Genomic DNA, 15,777 nt, shown 5'->3' on the forward strand with positions numbered 1-15,777 from the left:
CTCAAGGTTAGTGCCACAGTTACCTGGAGAACAAGTTCTTTCTAAAGGCAAGTAGAATATTTATGTCAAAATAACAAAATAAGCTCACATTTCACATAACTTAGTTAATAGCAAAAAGGTTCTTCGATATTTTTGCAAAGGATGCAATATGTTTCTGCACTCTTGGGGTTGTGTGTCTTTTTATGAATAGTTTTTAAATTGCATTTCAGCATCTTGCTGCAAGTTCAGGTCAAAATCTAGTTAAAATATGCTGACGCCCACTGTCCATTTTCAAATTAATGTAAAAGGTTTTTAAAAGCTCAGGCACAAATTGTTGAACAGTCTTAATCACGTTTATTATCATCACTCCCTCATGATCTCACAACGGTTGAACTTAACCATCAGCTGAAAAACTGCAGCCCTTGGTAGCTGCTCAGCTGTTGTAAATAATGAGTGGTTCATTTTATGAGCTTTAAGTTTGAGGCAGTAGCCTAAAATTGACTGTGTGTTTGATTTTTCAGCTAGGATAAGCGTAACCCCTATTTTTGTGCAAGTGCTTTAAAAATAGCTGCAGTGTGTGGAAAAAATAGTGGGTCTTGTTGCTGTTGGGAGTTTGTTGGCTTTTAGTTTTGAAGGTTTAATAATTTCCTGCAGAAAGATCCCTGCTTTAACAGTACTGCCCATTGTGTGATAGTGCTGTGCTGTCTTGAGAGATTGCAGTGCTGATGCTGAGTAGGCTGCTTTGTATATGGTGCAGTACAGTACTGTGCAAAGTGAATCCTGGAAGTCATCTAATCATGAAGATAGTGGAGCTCGCAGGACTGAGAACATTGACTTGTCTTCTTCTACCTTGCTCCAGGGCCAGCCTGGGCACTGCCGCACACCACTACTCAGTAGAGTCTAAACCTTGCCTAGAAGCTTCATCTTGCATGCATTTTGATGTAAGTAGCTTTCTTCACAGGGCTAGCTCTGTTCTGAATTAGCCATGTGTTTAAATAACTGTTTGCACTTTGGAACATGTAAGGTAGAATTAAACTCCACAGATTAAATTGCCTCTTTGGTTGGTGGTTGAGTGAAAGTTGTAGCAGTTTCATGCCAGCACAGTAATTCTGTGCTAGAAGTGGAGTAAAAAGAAAAAAAAAAAATGCACACACACACACACAAAAGAGGAAAAAATAGAAAAACAAAACAAAACAGGTAAAGTCACAGGAAAAAAAAATTTTAAATTGATGTTTTAGCAAAGGCTGACAGCATCAAAATTGCATTAAGATATTTGTAAAATAGTATTTAAAAGTGACAGAAGTGATCTGCACCTCAGCTTTAAACCTTACTAGATTTTCAGTGCGAGAGTATTAGTTAAATTTTCGTTAAATTTGTCTTAAAGAAATGCTTACATTCATTAACATTAGAAAAGGTATTAATAGCATTTTCTTGAGACCATGTTTCAGTAAACTCTGACAAATTGCCAGGTTCTTTCTGCATCTGAGACAACACTAGCTCAGAAAGCATTTGCTGAAACTTCAGAGCAAATGCAAACAGTAATGATTGGCTGAGCAGTATGGAAATAGGAAACTTGGCAGGAGAGCAAAACCAGGACAAACATGAATTCAGCCATCATTTAGCTTAAGCAAAGCCATACATTAATAGCTGCAAACTTTACCAGGCAGATGTGACTTCCCTTTTGTATACTCAGAATCCCACTTTGAGACTTTTTAGTTTTGCCTCTTAGTTCTCAATGTTCTAGTTGTTACTGCTGTGTATTTTTAGCAATTAAATTAACTTTCTCTCCTACAGCCTATAAATGGAAATGAAAACATTTTCCAGTCCTGCCTGTTGCAACTCATGCCTCTAGAAGAGAGGAAAGATCCACAAGGCTAAAACGGGAATAGAGAAGGGAGCACAATTCTCTGCTTCACTGTTACAAATGGGAGTTTCCTGAGATGACCGCAGGACTCATAATCAAGCTTGAGGTGAAGGCTGACCAGTGAGTGCTGACATTGCTCTTTTTTTTTAAGTAGATGAGATCAATACATACCCCTAAATTGTCATGAAAATGAAGAATAATTCTGAGTTGGGGTTTGCATCACCTTCTCTGCTTATGCTTCTTCAGCCTTCCTGCCAAAGAGGAGCGAGTTTGGTTCCCTGCTTGTATTATGATTTGAAAGCATGTGATGGAGCAGGGTGCCACCTCCAGCTGTACGTGAATGGCAAGTGGAGGCCTATCCCTCTTGTGATTCTTCAGAAACAGGTGCTCTTCAGTCCCTTGCACATACACATGTTTTTCTGTAGACAGCGATCTTGATATAAAGTGCAAATTAAAACAGAGACATACTCAACAAGGCTGAACTTCTCATATTTCAGCTTTGTGTTACCCCCAACCTCACAGCATGTGGCAGCGGAGGTAACCCCATCACCTCATCTTCCTCCTGAAGGATGAGGGTTCAAGTAGGTTTTTACCAGGTCTTTATGATGAGAAACCTGGGGTGAGACTGACTGAAGCTGCAAAATCTCATTCTCTGGGTTTTGATTTGGTACAATCAAAATATTGGAATAACTGGCACAAATATTCCTTTGGATTCCATAAATGACTTGATTTCATTTTGCAAATCATAAAACCTTTTTAGCATTTTACTCCAATTTAGCCATTGGCTTCTGGCTTCAAAAAAGTAAATTATGTCCACGTAATCAGTATCCATACTTCTAAGGAACTGCTGGAATTAACAATGATTCAATCCCTTGGACTTTATGAAATTCACAGCTTTGTCAATTTATCATAGAATCATTAAGATTGGAAAAGAGCTCTAAGGTCATCTAGTCTAACTGTGCACCTATCACCAATGTTCCCCACTAAACCATATTCATTAATACAACATCTGAATGTTTCTTGAACGCTTCCAGGGATGGTTGCTCTACCACTTCACTGGGCAACCAGATCCAGTGCTTGACCACTCTTTTGGAGAAGAAATTTTTCCTAATATCCAACCAGAACCTCCCCTGGCACAACTTGAGGCCATTCCCTCTCATCCTATTGCTAGTTACTAGGGAGGAGAGGCTGACTCCCAGGTCCTTTTCGTCTGTACAGTCTGTAGCGTTCCCTGGGTTTGTTGTGATCGAAGTGCAGCACCCAGCACTTGGTCTTGTTGGACTTCATCCCATTGGCCAGCTATCCAGCCTGTCTGGATCCCTCTGAAGGGCCTTTGTACCCTCAGGCAGATCGACACCTCCTCCCAGATCAGCGTCATCTGGGAACTTACGGGGTCCCAGTGCTCTCATCCAGGTCATCAATGAAGATATTAAACAAGACAGGCCCCAGTACTGATCCCTGGGGAACACCGCTTGTGACCGGTTGCCAGCTGGATTTAATTGCGTGCACCACCACTCTCTGGGCCTGGCCCTCCAGCCAGTTCTTTACCCAGCAGAGTGTACCTGTCCAATTTTTCGCATGACGTTATTTGCATGATGTTATCCATTTTTAAGGCTTTCTCACATAAATTTTCTTGATGTACAATGCAGCGATATTTCATCAAACATGAGTTGCCATTGGCAATTGCACTGTCTTCTGTTAATTTTATAAGTTCCTCTTTTCACCAACTATTGCTGGGGTGCAGTCAGTATCTATACCAGATATTCTGACATGATATGTTTTGATGTGACTGAGCGCACGCTATAGGCATGAGGACATACTTAACAGTGCACTGTGCCTCCCCATGTCCCAGGGCCAGGCTGAGCCACTCAGTGTGGCAGAGATGCCACCATGATGGGAAGGGGGCAGCCACACTACGAGCTGTGCCAAGCTGTGGGTTGGACATGCTTGCTCTTAGTTTTTACAGAAGTAGAAACTTGGCTTTGGACATCAAATGACTTTGTCCTGAGGCCACGCTAAAAGCTAGCCCACAGATTGTTTCCCTCTGTGCTGTTTCCCAGTATGCCTCAATTTGGAGGCAGAGATATTTCCTCACCCAGGGAGGATGCATCAAGTTCACCCCTGGTTTCCTTGGTTGCTTCACCGAGCTTGCAGACCCAGGTTATGTTGTAGCACCTGTTGTGATTGTGCTTGTTTTGTAGGATGTATTTATACCTCAGATACTGGGTGGCACTACTCACTAGTTATGGTTCTCACAAATTTAGAAAGCTTGCAGTTTGTTGTCAAAGGGTGATGTGCAGATGTGAGAAGATGTTTGTAATGCTTAGACCAGCCTCCAGGTGGAAGGGGGGTTTATAATGGCAAGCAGGGAACAGAAGATGCTGGGCTGAGATGAAAGAAACTAGGGAAACTGTTGGGACCATGTTTCCTCTGATTCTTATTTCAAAGCCAGTCAGAATCTAGAGCCAAAGGCAAGAACCTGTTTGCTATTTTCAGTGGCTTAATAAGGCTGAGACCGTCAGCCACAAGAAACTGTACTGCTCACAATATCCTGTGCTTTTGGTAAAGAAGGTCAGTGGGGCATATCCTGCGTGCAGTGGCTTTGTTTCTTGGCAGGGGTTGGTCAGGTGGATGGACTCCAGCACTTTACCATCAGTGTCTAGAACTTCATTTGGCCTCACTTCTTTGTCCTCAGCCTCACAAGACCTAGAGCGGGCTCCTTTAGAAACGGTAGTGAATGTATTCAAAGATGTGCACTGATGCAGAAGTTTTTGTAAACCCATGAAAAAGAAGGAAAATAGCAGAGAGCACTCCCATCGCTCTATTTTTATCCTACCTGACATTGCACATAGAAGGATACTGAATTCAGCAAACATCCATTTTAAACACCTAGCCATTGCCTGGGATAGCTGCGTTGACTTCTGCTGCTTTGCTGCAGGCAGCCTGTGTGACCTTTGGAATTCGCTGCTACCAGTGACATCAAGGCTCAAAGTACTCCGCATTTCAAAGGCCTTTTTTGGAGAGTAATTGCTTGACTGTTATGGTATAAGGAACCATAAAGTGCAAAAAGAAAAGGGGCACTAGATGTTTGTGATACTCTACTGGTTTTCCAGGGGAAGCAGCACATATGGAGAGTTAATAATTGCCAAAAATGTAATTATTTTCAAGCTAGAGGCTACACTTATGAACCATGTATAGAGTAGATGGCTAATGCCATACCAATGTAAAGAAATTGATTTCATAGCCAGGAATAGGATGGGATGGAAAGTACTTGCCAATTTGCTAATGAGTGTGTTATACCACGTGTTATATCATGTGTTAAAGCCATGAAAATGAATGTTAGATAACACTGGAGTGGCTGGACTTCAAGCTGAAGCTGCTGGTTCTTGTTACCTGCTGAGGAACACTGCAGCCTTAAAGTAATCATGCAAGCACAGAATCACAGAATGGCTTGGGTTGGAAGGGACCTTAAAACCCACCCAGTTCCAACCCTCTGCCATGGGCAGGGCTGCCACCCACTAGCTCAGGCTGCCCAGAGCCCCATCCAACCTGGCCCTGAACACCTCCAGGGATGGGACATTCACAGGTCCTCTGGGCAGCCTGTGCCTCTCTGCCCTCTGAGTGAAGAATTTCCTCCTGACATTTAATCTAAATCTCCCTTCCTAATGATTTTCTTAGTAACTCTTCTATAACTATAGCAGAATAAGCATAATGAACGAAACCTGAGCTGCACATCAGAAACTGCACTTGCAAGCAGAAATACAGTTTTTCAGCTTGATTAATTAAAGTATAATCAATAGCCGGGACACAGCTGTTGACTAGGAAGTAAGCATATGGAGTTGGTCCGTGACTGTCTGAAGAAAATACGAACTTGTGCGCACATTAGCCATACGCTTCTCTTACAGCAATTGCTGTTTATATTTAAATCTTGTCAGATTGAGAGTAAGCCTAACTGTGACTTGATGTTTTTAAGGTTTTGGAGAAAATGGCAAGTGAAGATGTGCATTGTGCTAAAAGCGAGCATAGTGCAGTGCTGCTATCTATAGTATTTCCTGTCTCACAATAGTCTACCCAGCTGCCTTCTATATAGCTGCGTGCTCAGTCCCGAGTAATGATGCACAGAAGATGTAATTCTGCAGTGTAGCACAGTGCCAATGACAGCTGGGGATTCACTACTCCTGCACATTAATGAAGGCTACAGAGGTCTCTCAGATCCATCGGAGATGCACACAGCCAGTTACTGAGCTGAGCAGTGCCGTCGCTGAAAGTCACCCCATGTATGCAAAAGACAAAGACAGCACTCACATCAAGCCAGAAGGGAGTGTTTTGGTTTCTCTGAAATTCTTCAAAACGCTGGTCCCAATTACTAGAAAGCACATGGGAGCAGCTATGGCAGAATTCACTCATTTGCTTCTCTGTCTTGTGTGAGTAACACAGGCAGGGAATTCACAAGGAACTGCTCTGATTCAAGTGCAGCTCCAGCTTCAGAAAAGGAGGTGCAGCAGGACCTGAAACCAACATCTGCTCCTTCTCAGAGCCTCTTCCACTGCTTCCCATCTTTTTTCTTTTAAATTAGATATGTTCTTTGTTCTTTCTGACTTTCCGAAAGGTTGGTTATGGCACAGAGCAGCCCCCCAGTACGGTCCTCTCTTCTGGTCAAAAATCAGTGTGCTGTGAAGAGGAGGGCTTGCCACTGCTCACCTTATCAAAAGTGCCTCCTTCTCCCCGTGTAGCAGCATCTCTCAGCAAGGGGTGAGCATCCCAAAATAAATGCCTCTTGAGGGTCAGGTTGTTCCATCTACTGTTTCACCAGAAAGTTTTCAAACTTTGTCTTGGCCTTACGATAAATATCGGCCAGACCAAATAAGTCAGGAAACTCCTGCCCGATTACACGCTTCCCATGGCCAGGGCCATCCCTGTGCCCACACACGGGCATAGCCAGCCCAGCTTACTTGCCAGTGGTGCCTTGCCACACCGTTTGGGGGGCACTGTGCACAGCATGATGTGCTGAGATGTTGTCTTATGTTAGATGAGAAAATACACCGTAGTTTGCCGTCTGACAAAATCCAGATTATTTACACCACGAGTGGATGTGTGGGAGCTTGCTTACCACAGGCTTCCTTCTCTTGCTACAGCTCATTTCCTTTGTTCTATATGGCTCTTTCTGACATGAGTTGGAAACAAAAGAAAATTGCTCCTTTTTGAGTCATCCCAGAAATGATGCTTTATACGAGCGGATGCTGAATTTTCTGCCTTCCGGACTCCTTGTCTGCTATTCTAAGCTTAGAAGCTGTACCTTTCTTTTGAAACATCACTGGGATGATCCAAGGAAAGCAGATAGTTTCCTTCATCATGTGAACGTTATGTTAAATGAATTACATGAGTCAGAGCTGGGAAAAAAAAAAAAAAACACCACAGTGTATTTATTGTTCATTAAAAATTCCTTGTCGTGAGGGGCATCTAAGATGATCTAAAAGCTAACCATACGCTGAGCCTGATCCCCAGGTCGCATACATCAGCATGGCCACATGCAATCACTGCAGTGACACCATCTTCCTCAGCATCAGCCCTGATGTATCAGCATGTACATCTGTGATTTAATGGACAAGTAAACACACAGAGCCAGGTAAGTGCCCAATGAGTGCATGTGCAGCAAAACAAGTCATCCCAAACAAAGTTTATGCTAGCTTAAGTTCAGAAACATCCTCTCCAGATCTGCCTGCTTTGGCTGCTAATGCTTGCTTTAAATGTCATTCTGTGCTGTTTTGACATTTCCCCCACCCCTGCAAGCTACAGAGCTTGTCTAAGAAGCTGGAGGGGCTTTTTTCATGAAGTGGGAGCATTCAAGCAGATAGGCAGAAGAGCTGCAGGGCACCAACAAATAAATGATACCAGCCCTCACTGAACATAATGTGGAGGCAAATTTCAGCTGTCAGACAGATGTGCTTGCTCCTCCTGCTCCATCAGAGGATGTACCTTAGAAAGATACCACGACACAGCTCTGTGGTGTCCTGTTCTTGCCTCCACAAGATGCTTATGTAGTTTTAAACAGAAAGTGAATATCTATGACAGGTTACAGCAAAGGATGGAGGATAAAGACAAGGAAAAAATGACTGCAGATTGCCATTGCTTAACTTGGCATTTTGCAAATAGGTCAGAATGGTGGAGGCAGAGGGTTTAGAGTGTGCCTGAGTGAAATCTGCTGTCCCTTTCCTACCAAATAATAGAGCGCTCAACTACACTTCTCCCCACAGACTTTGCAGCCGTGGCAAACTATCAGGCTGTGGTAGGCGTTTCATTCCTAGAGAATCAGCTGCACAATCTGGTCACCTGGGACTCCAAAACCCACAGGTCAGTGATTTAGACAGCTGGAAGGTTTGGTGGTCTCCATGTCACCGGCGAAACTGCTTTCCTCACTTAGCAGCTCACCACATTCCCCGGTGTTCTGCATCGTCAGATTAGCTGGTGTGAAATTGACAGGTTTCTCCTGTACATCTTGATCTGCTGGAAGAGATTGCTGCTCCAGGTGCTGTTAGCTAAGTGTCCTGCCTCTACTGTTTCATGTCCCCAAACACCTCTTCTTGGTAAGGATTTATTTCTGGTTTGTGTTCAAAACGACACCATCCTCACCTCAGGTCCTTCCCTTCACGCTGCCCTGATGGAAGAGTGCAGCACACTGGCCCAGGCTCTGTGAGGGATGATGATGTGCATAGGAAAACACTTCGCACAGCATCTGTTGGAGGAATGGTGCACATTCCTCAGAGATGCATGTAAGCACATCTCCTGCTCTGGAAGTGCCCTAAGCCTTGTTCTCCCTATTCATTTCCTGCCAGGCTATCTCCTCTCCTCGTGCTCCCATGCGGCTACAGGTGGTGGAGTTTCCTCCAATCATTTTCACGGTAATATTTTATTGATGCCAGAAGCTGAAGTCATCATAAACAGAGATTATTCCCACCTGTGAAATTCCAAAAGGCACTGGCAGATGTGCTTTGTCTAGCTTGGGCTAGCTGCTTCCCCACCTAAAGCAAATTCTCACTTAAACAAATCTTGAAACTCAGGGCACAGGAGGGGCACGAGCTCAGAGCAGAATGGGAATTTACTCCCAGCACCCAGTTTGGAAATGCCACTGCTACGCTACGGGTTGGATGAGACAAAATTTTTGCAGCTGCCTAAACTCATCTTGGTTGAAGTCACGGGGGTCTATGTCAGTCTCCCCAGATGCCTTTGATGTTTGTCTCCTAGTTAATGCGGGAGCAATCAGCTGCATAATTTTTATGAAAAGCAGGAGTACAGCTTGCCTTAATATTCTCCTATGTAAAATAAGATATATTTAATTTAAAAATACCACCACATACATAATGCGGCTTTGATAGCTGACAGCTCGTACTGATCACTGTAGGCAGTAGGGGTCCTGTGGGCTAAATGATGACGGAGGACATGAAAGCCCTATGATTTTTAAGTCCTTTTTTTTTCCATTATACTTTATAATAAGAAATGCAGAACAGATTTTGTTTGGCCTTACCAAAATGCTCCGATGATCTCCTGTCGTCAGAGTGGGGATGTGGGCCTCCTGCACTGTTAGATAAAATCGGCCATGACTTCCTTGCAATTAGTATGTTCCCAGCAGCTCCTTAATAAATGCCAAGTGCTGCCCTTCCAGCTCACAATGGGGAGGATAAATGGCGCTGGGCTGGAGGACTGTAAAGAAGAGATGCTTGCTTCTTCTGCACATCTCTGACCTTGACTAAAACCTTGCTCAAGTTGCTCTTTTTTCTCGGCCTTACCAATAATGTGGCAGCAAGGTTGGCTGGGGCCAGCCACTGTGAGCCAGGTGAGGCAAAGCCCTAGGCAGCTGCGTGCAGTAGAGCTTGGATAGAAGTTGGGCCCCAAAACATCCACTGACTGAACTGTTGCTCAGCACCATTCAGCTCAGGGCCAGCCTCAGCAGATGTACAGGTCCCTGCTGGGAGGGACAATGGAAGCACTAGCAGGGGGGTGAAGAAAAGAGGCTGGATGATGGCCAACACGGCAGTACCTGAGCCTAGGGCTCTGCAGGGAAAGTGGCACTCCTGAAACCTTCTCTGGTGTCTTTCTGGGTGATTTCGGTGCCTACAGTGGCAGTCACAAGCACCTCTGGTGTAATCAGAGGCTTTTGCCCTGTGCATGCCCTTCCTGCCTTGGGGCCTCCTCTTCAGCAGTGTCGGTGCATCACCTGTGCTGGGCCTCAAGTCAAGGGTTTGTCCATGAACTGACTCCAGTGGGCTGGCAGGCCCTGGCCCAGCCACACATGGCCAAACGTTATGCCTGAGGGCACCATCCAGGCCCCACATCCTGGGGTGTCATTTTGATGCCATCCTTAGGCTTTGGCCTGGTGGTGCCAAGGGATGGTTGTGCCTCTGCCCAGCCCTGTCTCAGCTCAGCTCACAGCCTCGCCTCAGGGCTAAGCAATGTCAGGAGCTTTGAGCTGTCCCTTATGTTAATTTTCAGGGTCACTGGAGTGGAAAGTTTTTTTCTGTTCATTTGGTGCTTTTTTGCCAGCCTGTTGGTCAGCAAGCCCTCTGAGGAGGCTTCACAGGCAGAGGTGCTGCAAAGGCCCAGGTGGCTGGCAGCACTGCTGTGCCCTCAGGTGCTGCTGTGCACACCAGTGGGGTACTTCATTAATTTACTGTAGCAACAGAAGAGATCACCACGATGGGAAAGGCGTTACAAAAGAGGTGTTTGACGGAAGAACCAGCATGATAGAAAGGTGCTATAAAGGAAGGGAAGATTCAGGCCAGGGGAGATTCAGGCTCAATGTTAGGAAATACTACTTTTCTGAAAGAGTGATCAGGCACTGGAATGGGCTGCCCAGGGAGGTGGTGGAGTCACCATCCCTGGAGATGTTCAAGAAACATTTAGATGTTGTGTTGAGAGACATGGTTTAGTGGGGTTATTGGTGGTAGCTGGATGGTTGGACTGGATAATCTTGTGGGTCTTTTCCAGCCTTGCAAATTCTATGATTCTATGATTCTATAAGAAGGTTGCACACCCATCTCCAGAGATCTAGGTTCACAGGGAAAAGCCCAGACACTGATACACCTCTGTCAGAGTCTGAATTCTCCTATGGTTGTCTGGGAGAACCAGACCCCATAAAATGTCTATGCACAAGATGTACTGTGGGACTGGGGCAATAGACACCTTATACTCCCAGGGCAGGAGATGCCCAGCCCCCAATTTCAACCATGTCTGGGTAACTGGAATGGTGTGTCCCCTGAAGCCACCGATCATCACTCTATCCCCATTAAACTTAGTCAGATCCCCATAAATAATTGATGTTTCCGTGCCTGTGTCATCCAGTGCCATAACCCGTTGTATGTTCTTTCAGGACCAAAAAATGGTCAGCTCAACATGGGGTAGCCTCGTAGCCCGAGGCTATGAGGAGGCTTCTTCCTTTTATTAGGGACTATAAAGTCCTCTAGGTTCCAAGTTTTTGCTGGTACTCATTCAATTATTCGTACTCCTGTTCTTTTGGGGGTATTTTGAAATTTTTGGTCGTCCCTTAGTTGTTTCCATAGTTGAAGTAAAATGCGATTAGGTCAGCGATCAATTTTAGCAAAGGCCACCCCAGCCCATATAAGGTCATTAAACATCTGTTTACGGGACACCTGTATGGGGCCCGATCAGAGCATCAGTGGGGCAGCTTTTCTAGTTTTAATAACTGGATATACCTCAGCCCCTTCCACTGTCCTAATATTATGCCTTGCCCTTAAGCGCTCTGTCTCCCCCAGATCAGCCACCAACTGGGCGGCCTGCTGAACAATGGCCCCTGAGGCCACCAGGGGGTTCAATATAGACACTAATGTGCCATAATAGTGGGCAGTTGCCTGTTGTAAAATTAGGTCTCTCATTCCAGCTGAGAATTTTACTAAATCTGGGCTTTCAAAGGCTTCCTCGTAAATTGCCTCTTTCATTCCTAGCTCGCGAATATATGTTTGGAGGTCCTCCATGGAGGACCATAAACCTGCATGCATCGGGATATCGGCCTTATTAGGCCAGGTGATACAGCTTGCTGCCATCAACCAATCCATTAGGGTATGATTCTCCTCATTATGTTGCACAGTGGCATACAGTCTTTGCCTAAGGGCAGGGTGCAAGGTAACGGATGTGAGCTTGGAAACTTCTGGTCCACTGACCACAACACACTCTGCCTCCATGTCCCATAATCAAAGTAACCAGGCCAGTACACTTTCCCTTGGTTTCTGCTGAAATCATTGCACCAAATCCATCAATTCAGATGCCGTATAAGGGCAAGCTTACATGGAGATGGGTTTGGGCAGGGGGTCATTGGTCGGGGGGCACCCCTGATGGTCTATCCTGTATCTTTTTTGTTTTTTGCGTCACTACAGGTCGGATCTTGAAGGAATCTGCCTCAAGTGGGGCTTTGAGATGCGATCTTGAAATTTTTTTCCTTTAGATTACCCAGGTCTACTGATTCAAGGGCCTGAGTATTTTCCAATGCGATATTCTGTATTTGTTTTGAAGGGAAAGTTAAACTTGTTTTTTTCCCCTGTCAATATGCCAAGCTGTTGCTTGAATTTCTCAGTGCAACCAGGCAGTAATTGGTTCTCATTTTGTAAAGTACTATTTGAAAGTTCTGCACAATTCAGTGCCGTTAATAGTGGCCATGCTACAGTGGATGCAGCCAGTTGTCATTCCTTTGTAATTAGGATATCTTTATTCAATCCATAGAAATAGTCTGCCATACAGGACAGGGATTGACAAATATTTCTACTATCTTGCAAGGGGCTGCATTTTTCAACCATGGCTGCTAATTCATAAAAGGGGGATCCCAGAAATCCTGGGATATGCCCTGGCAGGGTTTTATCTAGTGGGATAATATTCTCCCCCTTGACCCACTTAAAGATGTTCAAAAGGAAAGCCATTTTAATATTTTGGTCTGCCTGGCTTGCCAAATGTAGTAGTTGGAGAGATCAGCAGGATGGGAAAGGCATTACAAGAGAGGTGTAATGATGGAAGGACCGGCATGATAGAAAGGTGCTGTAAAGGAAGGGAAGAAGGCTGCTCACCCATCTCCAAAGATCTAGGTTCGCAGGGAAAAGCTCCACCCCTTCCAGTAACACAGGTGAATTGCCTTCCCCTGTGCTCCCAGGGCTGACCGGGTCTATTCCCCAGGTGCTCAATCAGTGGTTCAGGCTGAACAGTGGACTCAACAGTTCCCATACATTCACTTACTTACACTTTCACCTGCTCAAGAGCACGTAGTGTGCTGTGCTATGTGCCCCCTGCCCTGTCTGTCTGAGGAGTTTGGGCTGCTGCAGATAGTGCATTGTTTAAGAGCTTATGTATGCCTATATTTATTCCACGTATGCCATTCTCTCCTAACACAAGTACTCTTATTTACACATGTGTGGGTCCTTAAACTAAACATAAGTGTGGGCTGCAGAGAGAAGCCAGCCTGAAGTCTGCCTCCCCAGCGTAGTGCAAGGCACATCAAACTCAGCTTTCTGTCAAAGGAGGCCCACTTCGACGAAGAAAAATATTTACCCATCCCCTGCAAGAATGAGAAAACTGAGAATTTACTTGGCAGAGTTGCTGTCTTACATCTGCACTGTGTGCACGCAGGGTGGAAGAGCAGTGCTGCCAAGTAGCCTGCTGGGTGTCCACACACTGCTGCAGCAGCTCGCAACTCTGTTCTCACACACATGAAAAACCATTTTCTCCTTCAGTATTTACAACCAACTGCTCAGTTACCAACATACTGTTGACAGGAGAAACAATGGAAAGCTCCTCTTAGTGTATTATTTGTAAAACCTGACTCATTCAGGCGGATCATTTGCAGCTAGTGAACTTGAAGTGATTACTTCTGACTGCAGTGTCCCTCAAAGCGTGAGGACTGGGAGAGGTGGTGCTTTCATTACTCCATTCACATATTTTGGGGTTTTGGTTCCTAGTTAGTTTCTTGGCTTTGAGTTTTTTGCTATATTTTTATTTCAGATTATTCAACACGTTCAGTTCCAGTATTCTTTCTGCACGTGTAGAAAAATCACTGTTATCAAAAGCTGGTTCAGTTCAGCCAGTTCTTGTTCCAGATGTTCAGATGGTAACTCCATCTCTTCAGAGATTTTATGTTCCTTTAAAACTTCATCAGCAAATGCTTATGGTTTTCACCTTAGATTTTATGAAACTCATCTTTAAAATTATATAATGTTTCAATAGCCTGTGGAAGAATGTCACACTTCATTTGAAATAGGCTTATCTCTAAGTAGGATATTGAATTACTAATAAGCCACGTTCAAGTGTTTACATATGTATACGTAAAAGCATAGGAATATACTTTAAAAGAAAATAAGATTTTTCAGTGCCATGTAGTCTGAAGTCCTGGTTTCCAGAGATTAAGGGGAACATTTATGTTTGCAGAACACCTGCCAAAAGATAATGGGTACTTCTGTCTCGTGCTCTATCTTAAATGTGAAAACACCATTCCTCAGATGCCTAAGATGGACGGAAGCTTCTTTTAATGTTCCTTGTATGTGTTCTGTATATGAATTAAAGACCTCATATCTGAATTTAATGACATTTTGGGTTGAATTTTAGGGTGGTTTATGTACAAATATAGCGGTGCTGTATGCAGCTTTACAAGAAGCCGTCTGAGGAGGGGGAATGGGAGGATGCGTTATTTGGAAATACTAAAGTGGTTCTTACTGAACCCAGGATTAGCAGAAATCAGGCACAGATGTTAAGAAGAAGCAAGAATAACATTGGTCACATAAATTTGAAACTTTCTTTGAGAAGCGTTTTACAATAGTTCTTTTAGGAACCAAAGATATTATTATAGAAAATGGACATAGATGTTCTCACTGAAACAGATTTTCTGCACTCGTTACCTGAATTAAAGGAGAACTGTCTCTTTAAAGATGTAGACAGAAGTTTTTGGCGCAGAGACAAAAGCCCCACAACAAGGCCACTGGTGCAGAATCCTGGCTCTGCTGCCTGTGCATTAATTAGTTGATAGGGTTCACAAAACCATTTCGTAGAATGGTGTTTAGCCAATGAGGAGCAACAGCCACAAGTATTTTCGTGAAGCCAAGCTGCCAGAGGAGGTACGCCTTCCACCTTCAGCAAGATTAGACTGAGAGTATAATTAATCTTGTCTGAGATGCACACTGGCTTATCCAGACTTTGCTTTCTTGTGCTCTGTTTTCTTTGCTTTACCTTTTCTTTTGTACAAGTTTAGCCTTTCATCGTTCACCAATCTGTGCATTTCTGCAAGACCGTTCCACCCATCTGTATTTGTCACGGTGAATGAGCTGCAGCAGGAGACCTGAGAGGCACAAAGAATGCCCAGCTCAGTGAGAAGGAGCAACGCTGTGGCCTGGCAGAGCTTCTGTGCTGCTGTGCTTGCCCGTGTGTGTTCATCCCTGCATGGCCTTCACTTTCCCTCTCGGTCAGCACTGCTTATCAGACTGAAACTTGAACAACCATTCACATATTCCCATGAAATAGCTCAACATCTATATTCTGATTGTACTATTAACATGCCTGCCTCCTGTTCTTGGAACATTTCCTTTCGTGAAAATCCTCACTACTAATTTCCTTATCCCAACGCATCGCTCTGTTTCTCTAAATATCAAAACCAATGCTTTGTCTGGGATGGAAGCTAAAACATGTAACCAGCCTTAATGGAGACATTGCCAAATAAATGAAATCTGGGAAAGCATTTTGGCATCTAAATTGTTGTATAATAACTTCAGCAAGGTACTTTTGTAATGGGAAGAAGGCCACCATTTCTCCCGCTAACCAGCAGACTGTTGAAATTTTTGTGATCATCCTGCACACCCTTTGATGACAATGCAGAAGTATGGTTTTAATTCCTCCTCATTGTTTCTCTTGGGAACAATGCTTGAATGGTTCATTTTAGGTAAACAAGGTAATGA

The 15,777-nt window shown here is 44.2% G+C and overlaps 1 long non-coding RNA gene across 2 annotated transcripts; it reads left to right on the top strand.

Annotated features, from left to right (window-relative positions):
- On the top strand, positions 257-15,560 carry LOC110396551. Of its 2 annotated transcripts, none has more exons than XR_002437049.1 (3): positions 257-920; positions 1,774-8,194; positions 15,078-15,560. It is a non-coding gene; the product is annotated as an uncharacterized LOC110396551 (long non-coding RNA). The 2 variants fall into 2 exon arrangements; XR_002437048.1 differs by lacking the exon at positions 15,078-15,560 and having other exon boundaries at positions 1,774-1,963; positions 2,090-10,710.

This window comes from Numida meleagris, chromosome 1, assembly GCF_002078875.1.
Source record: "Numida meleagris isolate 19003 breed g44 Domestic line chromosome 1, NumMel1.0, whole genome shotgun sequence".
In the NCBI taxonomy this organism is placed as follows: Eukaryota; Metazoa; Chordata; class Aves; order Galliformes; family Numididae; genus Numida; species Numida meleagris.